This window comes from Callospermophilus lateralis, chromosome 1 (genome assembly GCF_048772815.1).
Source record: "Callospermophilus lateralis isolate mCalLat2 chromosome 1, mCalLat2.hap1, whole genome shotgun sequence".
Lineage (NCBI taxonomy): Eukaryota > Metazoa > Chordata > Mammalia > Rodentia > Sciuridae > Callospermophilus > Callospermophilus lateralis.
Genome location: NC_135305.1, coordinates 28,961,590 through 28,972,537, shown reverse-complemented (window position 1 = coordinate 28,972,537; position 10,948 = coordinate 28,961,590). Strand labels below are relative to the sequence as shown.

The 10,948-nt window shown below is 34.8% G+C and overlaps 1 pseudogene; it reads right to left on the bottom strand.

Annotated features, from left to right (window-relative positions):
- Nucleotides 1-1,910: 1,910 nt before the first annotated feature.
- LOC143397291 (dynein regulatory complex protein 8 pseudogene) lies at nt 1,911-2,364 on the bottom strand (annotated as a pseudogene).
- Between the last annotated feature and the right edge of the window lie 8,584 nt (nt 2,365-10,948).

Here is a 10,948-nt window from a genome sequence, read left to right as displayed (position 1 = left end):
GCTACTGAACTTTTTTTAGTGTTTCTTGGGGCTTAGTATATAATTTTAAAAAGTAAATATGTGAGCAGAGATATTGGTCTTTTGAATTCTAAGTGTTTTCTGCTCACTTGTTACTTAATATTGTGACTTTGCGTGATGTGGATTTTTGAATACACAATAGGATACTATGGACCTGTTTAAAGAAGAAAGAAAATTTATTTACGGTAGTCTGAAAATTTCTCCAAGATATAATATCAAATTTTTAAAAACTAGTGTACCAATAATATATAAAATGTGCTATCTTTAGAGGAAAGAGGGAATCAGTCATATTTGCATGTCCAAGCATAGAGAAACTCTGGGAAGATGCATAAGAAACTAGTGATAATAGTGCTATGGTTTAGTTAAGTGTCCCCCAGAAGCCCATGTGTGAAAGGCTTAATTGCAGTATGGTGCTACTGGGAGGTGATGGAACCCTTAGGAGGGCCTAATGGAAGGAAATTAGGTTCTTTGGGGCATGCCCTTAAGTGGGTCTATTGGGACCCAATGCCTTCCTGTCTTTCTTTGCCTCCTAGCTGCTGTGCGATAAGCAGTTTCATCTCCTACACGCTCCCACTATGATGTGCTGCCTCACTACAGACTCAAAAGCAACAGAGCCAACTGATCATGGACTAAAATCTCTGAAGCCATCAGCTAAAATAACCCTTCTTATTATTAAGTTTATTATCTCAGGTATTTTATTACAGTGACCCAAAGCCAACTAACAGAAATGGTTAACTAAGAATAGAAAAATAAGATGAGACCACCCATTCTATCTTTTTATATATTTTAATTTTTAAAACATAGAAATATTTACCTATTTAGGAAAACAAAAATATCTAAAGCTAATCCTATAATACCTATATCACGTAAGTATGAAGATTAGATGACATTTCAATTTACTACACCTCAGTGGTGTAACCCCAGAAATGTCACTTAATCTCAATGAACTACAGTAGTTTCTTCATCTGCAAAATGGAGTTATAAGAGTTTGTTGTGAAGACTCAGTTAAACAATACATGTACAGTGCTTGGGACTTGATAAGCCCTCAATAAATTTAATTCCCTTCTTACACTACCTCCCCCCAAAATATTTTAAAAACACTACTAAGAACTATTTACTGTGTATTAAAAACTGATGAATAACTTATTATAAGATTTAAATAAATAAAATAAGAACAAAAAATTCATAGATTCTTGAAAGTCTGGTGCTAGAAGTGTTCTCAGAGTTTTGTGTTCCAACATTCTTTCCAAGATGGGGAAAATGAAATTGAGAGTCTTACTTTATTCACCCAACTTCATTGGCCAAGGTGGTGGGGATCGACTGGTAACCTGACACATAACTTCGCCTGTTGATAGTCATTAATGACTTGAAGGATGGGCTACAGACTCTTGTCTGGAGTCAAAATCATCACATGCTTTGAAGTAGAAAAGTTTTTTAAAAGATTTATAGTGATTTCCTCATAAAATAATTATTAATTACATCCAGTAATTTTATGTTAGCATAAAATCATGGACAGAAAAATTGGATTGTTTATAAGCATCTATTGAAATGTTAGAGAGTTATATTACATATGTGGCCACATGAAAATTAAAATTTCAGCCTGGTGAAAGACACGTTAAATTTGCCTTTTTTAGAGAGTTGTAAGAATAGTTTTTAAATAATTAGCACCTTATCAACCTATAGGCCTAGATATGCTAAATATATTTGTTTTGAATTGTTATGATTATCTTTAAAAAGCAAAATATCTTGCAATAGTTATGTCACAGGGCATTAAATATCAGATATGGGAATTATAAGGTAACATGGGAAGATAACAAAAACAAGAAATTTTTAAAAATTGTTCTTTCACTTAGAAATCATCTGTAGAATGAAGAACACTTCACCTTTGTCTATCACCACATTGTTGTATAGTCCTTGGACAGATTTGTGCCTGGTTTTGGAGCAGGTACAGACTGTATTTCTTCCATTTCTTCTTGGGGAAAAGGCCCATCTTTCTCAGTCAGATACTTGATCATTTCTTCTTTCGTAAGAAACCCATGTTTAGCTGGATCTGAAACCTCAGAAGCTCAAAGAAAGGCATCTTCTGGAATTGGTCTGCATCTTCTTTGCACTAGGACTTTGGTCATCACTGGAAGAAACTTATTGAATAGAACATTCCCAGTGGGTCCTTCTGTCTCTGCCATCAGATCATGTAGCTCGCCTTCACTTGAGCAGCATCCTAATGACCTGATTATTGTTCCAGTCTCTTGCATTCATGGTATATTATTTGACTCATGGTCAAATACAAATGCCTCTGACTTTTTTGTGAAATCCTGCCACAGTGATCTCTTTCTTGTCATCCACCATTTTATTGCAAAACCTGTCACCTGGGAGATGTGGATCATTAACCTCGGTCATGGGATACTTGATCTCTTGAGAATTTTAAAAATGAGACCAATTAGGAAACAATGGCAGATGTATGACAGGTATTGTACTAATATACTTAATATCTAACAAACTGTTATGAATCAACAGGAAAAACATGAAAAGCCCAGAAGAAAATGGGGAGATGGTGTATACAAGCATGTCCCAGAAAAATAACTGAACACATTTAGCCATTCAATAGAAGAAAAGAGTCTCAATCTCATTAAAAATTTAAGAATCACATCCTAAAACAATGAAGTCTATATTTACCTTTTAGATTACTGAAGGTTAAAAAGAGTAATAATATTCCGCACCTTGGTTGGAGTGTTGGGAAAGGAGCCCTCTCTTGTACACTATTGCTGTGAATCTGGGATCAGACTCTTCTGGAGGGCGATTGGGAAATTTCTATGAAAAATTCTATGAAATTGTTGACCCAGAAATGCCACTGCCATGAATTTATCTCATAAAAAGACTTGTCCAAAATGCCTAAAGATGTTTGTACAAGATGTACCCTGCAGACGAGTTGAAATATAAAAAACTGGGAACTGAACAAAATAAACCAGTCATTGCTGAGTAGTTTAAAAATACAGGAACGATTGCAGTCACATGGCAGGTACTCCTGTTTTAAAAAGAATGAGATTGCTTTAAATGTACTACCTGGAAAAGTGCCATTAAGTGAAGAGCAAGTTGTTACCAGTACACATAGGAGGGTCTTACGTTGTGAGGGGAAGGAAGGTCGAGCTGTTCAGATTAGGCACAGAAGAATGTCCCACTCAGAATCCTTTTAAAAGTGACAGAACTGGGCAGAAACCCACTTAAGCTAAAAGGCATGGTTTGGCGCATGTCGCTGGGATCTGGTGACTCAGGTGATGTCTGTGGAGTTGTCTCTCCACTGATTCTCCTTCCTCTGGGTTTTGTCCTCGTTGTTTTTCATTCCAAGAAGTCACCTCCTGATGTCACTAAAAAATGTATATATATATGGCTACTGGTAAGCTAACTTCAGATCATCCTGTAAAAGCAAGAGACAGAATTTCCTGCTAGTTCTAACAGGAACCCCAAGGGAAGACCTTGACCTTTGGGTCCCAAAGCCAGAGAAGGGCCAACTTCTTCTCTGGAGGTCAGGTTCATTCTTATTAGTCTGTCAAGTTCCTATTTCCATGTCAGGGAAGAGTTGTGGCACAGAGGACAGATGGCTTCCCAAGGGAAAGAATTTTGGTAAACATCCTGTGTCTACTTCACACTCCATCACTCATCGATAACTTCAGGAGGTGGGTTTCCCTTGTAATTTTAAAATGCAAGTGGGGGGACTTTATGAAATGAAATTTTAAAAAATTAAAAAATGAAAACCACTTCCAGGAATCTTACTTTAGATTCTGTTTTAATCAGGGTGTCTCTTAAGATTTAAAAGAACACACACACACACACACACACACACACACACAGACACACACCCCGCATACAATTTTATTTTTTAATTGATTCTTTTTAATAATATATAACATTAGGATTCATTTTGACATAATCACAAAAGCATGGACTATAATTCGACCTGATTCAGTCCTTAGCACTTCCCCTCTTCTCCTTCCCCCTTCTTTCCTCCTTCTTTTTTCAAAATGGTCAAAAAGTGTTCTATATATTTGTTGGTAATGAAGTGGCTGATTTCTTCTGGAAAGATACAGGGAGAGGAATCTTCATTGAATATGCTGATTCAGCCTTTTCTGTGAGGAGACTCAGGTTTTGTGAGCTAAGGGAAGGTCCTGTCTTAGGTGAATGCAGTGGTTCTGCAAAGTGCTGGTCTTGGGGCCCCCTCAGGGCAGAAGGGCTCCAGGGCAGGGACAGCCTCTCTATTTGGCTGCATCCCTGGGGCCATCTGACAGCTTTTCAGCAGGCTGTTAATGTCCCCAGAATACCTTTTTCTTTTCATTGGGCAGTTGGTCCACTCTCTGATACACTTGCAGTTACACTTGGAATTGCCTTCCAGGACCCTTTGATGCCCTTGGATTGATACACTTGGAATTGTCTTCCAATCCCAGTATAGGCATGTCAATGAGAAACCAGAAAGACCTAGTGGTTAAATTCATTAATTTGGATGCCGCAAATCCAAAATTTGAGATGAATCAGGATGTATAATGAAATTTCTGCATTTATTATCTATGAACCAAAGATTCATTTTGCAAATTACAGAGTAAATAAAATTGTAGAGGAATGGAGGGAGCTACTTTCCAAGCCCTATTGACTATTTCAAAATAGGTAATCAACTGAAAAACCAATGACTAATTCTAAAACCCTGGTATCTATTTAATCGGATATTTTTTAAAAATTCCTTTGGACCCTTTGTAACCTGGTTCTTAGTTACTGTATATATTCTGAAAAATAAACAGGACCTAATTCAGAATGTTTCACTGTTTCAGATTATTGGAGAGATTTTAGCATAGAATGGTGCAGACTAGCTTTTATATTTGATATCTAGCATTAGCATAGAAGTTAAGATCACTGGCTTCTGAGGCTAAAATTCAGGTTCTATCATGTAATGAGATCTTGAGCAAGTTACCTCGGTGAGCCTTAGTATTCCAATCTATATAATGGGATAATAGTACCCTCTTTATGGGATGTTGATAGGATTCTGTGGGAAGCTTGGTACATGGTAATCATCAATAAATATTAGCTTTTAATCATTTTAGTCACAAATTATGTTTTAAATGGTATGTAAATCTCCTGGGTCTCTAGAGATTTCCTTTTAAAAAATTTGGCTTAGTGAGAACAGGATAGGATAAGAACAGAGTAGGACTGTACCTAAACCCACACGCCCCACTCAGCACCTCTTTATTTCCTTACAGCAGGCCATACAGATTCTGAATTAATCTGTCAGCTTCTCAGCTCATTGATTTTATAGGATCTGTGGAATTCTTTTACTTTTTTTTTCTCTAAGAATGCAGTCTTCTCTACTATCTTGTACCTTTCTTATACTTTAAAAAGCAAAATTCTAGGGCTGGCTTTGTAGCTCAATGGTAGAGTACTTGCTTAGCATGTGTGAGGCACTGGGTTCAAGTCTCAGTACTGCATATAAATAAATGAATAAAATAAAGGTCCATCGACAACTTAAAAAAATTAAAGAAAATATATTAAAAAAATTCCCTACCTCTCCTCCATAGAGTGAAGTGATGTTCTTATCTATTCAACCCTGGTGCAGTCGACCAGCGTAGATCAGGCCCTAGTCAACAATGTCCTTGTGCATGACACATGCAGGCAGCACTTACCCAGAGACAGCACCAAGTGAGGAGCTCCAAAATCTGGAGGCAGATCCAGAAACTTGATAAAGTACAGTGGGTGAGAGAAAATAAAACAAATGACAAACTAAAGGAAAATATTTGGCACACATAAAGCAAGCAAAGACTCTCAAGTTCTAATATAAGAATGCAAAAATTAAAGAAACTACAAATCAATCAGCAATGTCAAACAATCCAACAGAATTATTCTCAGCCAAGTCACAGAAGAAATTCAAAGGGTCAAGACAGAATGAAAAGAAGTTGAGCCTCATCCAAAATCAGGGGAATTAAAATGAAGGCAACAGTGGATTTTCATTTTGACTCTCAGATTTGTAAAAGTTTAAAAAAGACTGATAATATTAATGCTAAAATTTTTTAAATGGGTGTTCTCTTAGAAAATTTTTATTAGTTTTCTATCACTGCAGTAAAAATTTGCTATGAATTTAGTGGATTAAAAGAGCACAAACTTACTATCATAATTTTGCAGGTCTGACATTGGTCTAAGTGGGCAAGGTCAAGTTATCTGAATGGGCTACAGTCTTTTCTGGACACTCTAAAAGGGAAATCCCTTTCTTTGACTTTTCCAGCCCCAAGAAGACATTGGTATTTTGGGCTTCCTTTAATCATCTTTAAAGCCAGCAATGCTACATCTCTCTGAATATTCTTCTGTAGTCGCACTTCCCTCTCTGATCACAGCTAGGACAGATTCTCGGCTTTTAAGATTCAATGGTTGGCTGGGGATGTGGCTCAAGCGGTAGCGCGCTCGCCTGGCATGCGTGCGGCCTGGGTTCGATCCTCAGCACCACATACAAACGAAGATGTTGTGTCCGCCGAAAACTGAAAAATAATATTAAAAAATTCTCTCTCTCTCTCTCTCTCAAAAAAAAAAAAAAAAAAAAAAGATTCGGTGGTTAGGTTTGGCCCAATGGGATGATTTTGAATAATCTCTCCATTTCAATGTTCTTAACCTCAATCACATCTGTAGAGTCCCTTTGACAACTTAACATATTCAAAGTTTCTCAGGACATCATTAGGAGAGGCCTCTCCCACTAATGGTGATAGTATAGCCTATTTGGAGGATAGTGGGCAGTATATGCATTACCCACTGGCCCAGTAACTTGACTTCCAGAGAGCTATCCCATAGAAGCACTTGCACATATGCATGAGGGTGTATGTTCAAAGATGTCTGTTGTAGCACTGGTTGTGAAAGCAAGAGATTGAAGCAAATTAAATACCCTTCAAAAGAAAAGAGTGGAAAAATTATATGTCCATGTTATATTCCTCTTTAGCAACTAAAAATACAGATAGATCCCTATGTGCTGTTAAGAAATGACCTCCAGAATATATTAAGTTAAAAAATATGTTGGGAATATACTACCATAAATATTAAATATTTTATCTTAAGAATTTGGAGAATCTCTATCAAACCTTTGAAAGATGATTACTTCTCTCTCTTTTTGCAGTACTGGGGATGGAACCATACATGCTATGTAAACTCTGCCACTGAGCAACATCCTCAACCCTGGGAGTAGGCTACACCTCAGAAGCAGAAGCAGAGTGGATTGAGGATGGGAGGGAATATATATATATATATATATATATATATATATATATATATATATATTCACACACACATATAATGCAAATATATTTCTGTATTTATATTATATAGGTATTTTATATATGCAAATATCTGTATATTTTATATTACATCTGTATATTTCAATGTTTGTATGCTTAAACCTCTAATAAATACATTTATATAGCTTATTATCTGTACATTTGATATTGGTAATGTTTGAATTTATGCATAAGTATAATGAGATACTACTTGCATTTTCTTAATTTGTTCTAATTAGTTATACATGACAGTAGAATGCATTTTGACGCATCATACATAAATGGAGTCTAACTTCTCATTCTTCTGGTTGTACGTGATATAGTTAACACAGGTCGTGTAATCATATATGAACATAGGGTAATAAAGTCCAATTTATTCTACAATCATTCCTACCCCCAGATCGATTCCCCTCCTTCACTCACCTCTATGTAATCCAAAGTACCTCTATTCTCCTCCCCACAATCTTATTATGAATTAGCATTCACATATCAGAGAAAACATTCAGTCTTTGGTTCTTTGGAATTGGCTTATTTCACTTAGCATATTTTCCAGCTCCATCCATTTACCTGAAAATGCCATAATTTCATAATTCTTATTTAAGTCTGAGTAATATTCCATTGTGTATATATACCACATTTTCTTCATACGTTCATCTGTTGAAGGGCACTTAGGTCGGTTTCATCGTTTAGCTATGGTGAATTGAGCTGCTAAACATCAAAGTGGCTGCGTTGCTGCAGTATTCTGATTTTAAGTCCTTTGGGTATAAAATAAGAAATGGGATGACTGGGTTAAATGGTGGTTCCAAGTTTTCTGAGGGATCTCTATACCACTTTCCAGAGTGGTTGCACCAATTTCCAGTCCCATAAGCAATGTATGAGTGTGCCTTTCCCCCCACATAGTCACCAACATTTATTGTTGTTTGTATTCTTGATAATTGTCATTCTGACTGGAGTGAGATGAAATCTTAGAGTAGCTTTGATTTGCATTTCTCTACTTGCTAGAAATGTTGAATATTTTTCATATATTTGTTGACCAATTGTATTTCTTCTTCTGTGAAGGGTCTGTTCAACTCCTTAGCCCATTTATTCACTGGGTTATTTATATTTTTGGTGTAAAGTTTTCTGAGTTCCTTATATATCCTGGAGATTAATGCTCTATGTAAGGTGCATGTGGTAAAGATTTTCTCCCATTCTATAGGTTCTCTCTTCACATTCATGATTGTTTCCTTTGCTGTGAAGAAGCTATTTAGTTTGATTCCATCTCACTTATTAATTCTTGATTTTACTTCTTGTGCTGTAGGAGTCTTGTTAAGGAAATCAGTTCCTAAGTTAACATGGTAGAAATATACTCCCCCCCACACCCCGCCTGGCTTTTTTTTTCTATTAGGCACAGGGTCTCTGTTATAATGCTTAAGTCCTTGATCTACTTTGAGATGGGTTTTAGGCAGGGTGAGAGATAGGGGTTTAATTTCATTTTGCTACATATGGATTTCCAATTTTCCCAGCATCAGTTGTTGAAGAAGCTATCTTTTCTCCAGTGAATGTTTTTAGCACCTTTATCTAGTATGAGATAACTGTGTTTATGTGGGTTTGTCTCTTTGTCTTCTGTTCTGTACCATTGATCTATGTATCTTTTTTGATGCCAAATACCACGCTGTTTTTGTTACTATGGCTCTGTAGTATAATTTAAGGTCTGGTTTTGTGATGCCTCCTGCTTCATTTTATTACTTATACTTTAAATAATAAATTGTTTACAAAAAAAAAGCACTGAACTCTTAAGTCACGGGAACAACCGTATGACTTCGAGCTTTAGTTAAATAGTCTTTTGTCAAATCTAAAATTAAGTGGTTGGACACAAGGATTCTAAATTCCTTTCCAAGTGTAGATTTTATGATTATATGTATCAAAAAACAATTAACTCAATCTAGCAGTATTTTGGGTGTTCATTGAAAGGAAACCATAATTTCTTTATTGATTTTTAAAACCATGACATAATTTTTCTGGAATGGCCTTGAATTTAAATCATTTTAATTTTTGATTCTGTTAATATATTAGTGCTCATCAAATGCTATTACTCAATTTGGATTCAGAAAATATTATCTCTACAGGCATTCCAATGCACTGTTGGTGTTAATGTAAATTGGTACAACCTTTCTGAAAAGCAAATCATCACAACTGTAGGAAGATTTAAAAGCAGATTAATCATTGACTCAGTAATCTTGCATCTAGGAATTTATTCTAAGAAAAAGATTAGAAGCTCTATAAATGTCCAAAAATAGGAAAATGGTTCAATAAATTAAGCTTTATTTGCATGGAGCATTATTATGCTGTCATTGAAAATATTTTAAAAATGTTATTACCCAAGGAAATGTACAATCAAATATCAAGTAAAAAATATAGAGAGATATGCATCAATTTCCTTTCTTCTATATAGGGTTTATACATGTGGACCTAGAATAAGCATTGTAAGGGAATTTACTAAATGTTAATGATAGGCAACTCTAGGCTGTGATTTTTTAAATGCTTTCTGGCAATTTCAAATCTAACTACAGTGAACTAATGTTAGTTTTATAATTATAAAATAAAATTTAAAATTGTCTCTTTATTTGTGAATTACAATAAACCCTTCATATAAATTTTTTTACTATGGGATTATAGAAAAATCACTAATTGTATTAATAGTCAGAAAATTCTCTTTCATTCTTCCTCTGCTTGCCTTAGGATTCATTTACTCTTCTTTTTCTAGTTCTTTAAAGCAAGAGTTTAATTATTGATTTGAGGTATTTCCTATTTGAAATATAGTTAGCTATTGTCAAATATATATATATATATATATATATATATATATATATATATATAATCATAATTTTTTCTATGATGTATAAACATATTCTAATTTCCCTTGAGATTTCTTCTTTAACCCATTGATTATTTAGGAACATTTTTTTCAACTCTCATATACTTATGTACTTATGAATTTCCCAAGTTCTTCTCTGGTATTCTTTCTAATGTAATTCCATTGCAGTCAGAGAACATACTTTGTAAGATTTTAGTTCACTTAGACTTGTTTTATGGCTACAATATGGTCTATCCCACAGACTCTTCGTAAATTTGAGAAGACTGTGTATTTTGTCACTGCTTATTGGAGTGTTTAATAGATGCCTGTTATATTTAGGAGGTTTGTACTTTTGTCAAGCTTTCTATTTCCAATTTTGATCTTCTGTCTATTCTTTTCTTTATTGAAAATGAGACATTGAGATCTCTCTTACTGTTGAATTTCTGTTTCACTATTGAATTCTGTAGATTTTGCTTCATGTACTTTGGAGTTCTATTGTCAAGTGTATATATATATATATATATATATATATATATATGTGTGTGTGTGTGTGTGTGTGTGTGTGTGTGTGTGTGTGTGTGTTATCATCTTTATGCCTTCTTGACAGATTGACCCTTTTGAAATTATAAAATGATCTTTTCTCTACTGACAATTTTTGTGTTGAAGTCTGTTTTTTTAGGATATTAGTATAACCTTTCTAGCTCTCTTTTGGTTATGTCTTACATGGCAAACTTTTTTCTGCTCTTTAATTTCAACATATTTATATTTTGAAATATAAAACATGTCATTTGTAGATAGGAAACAA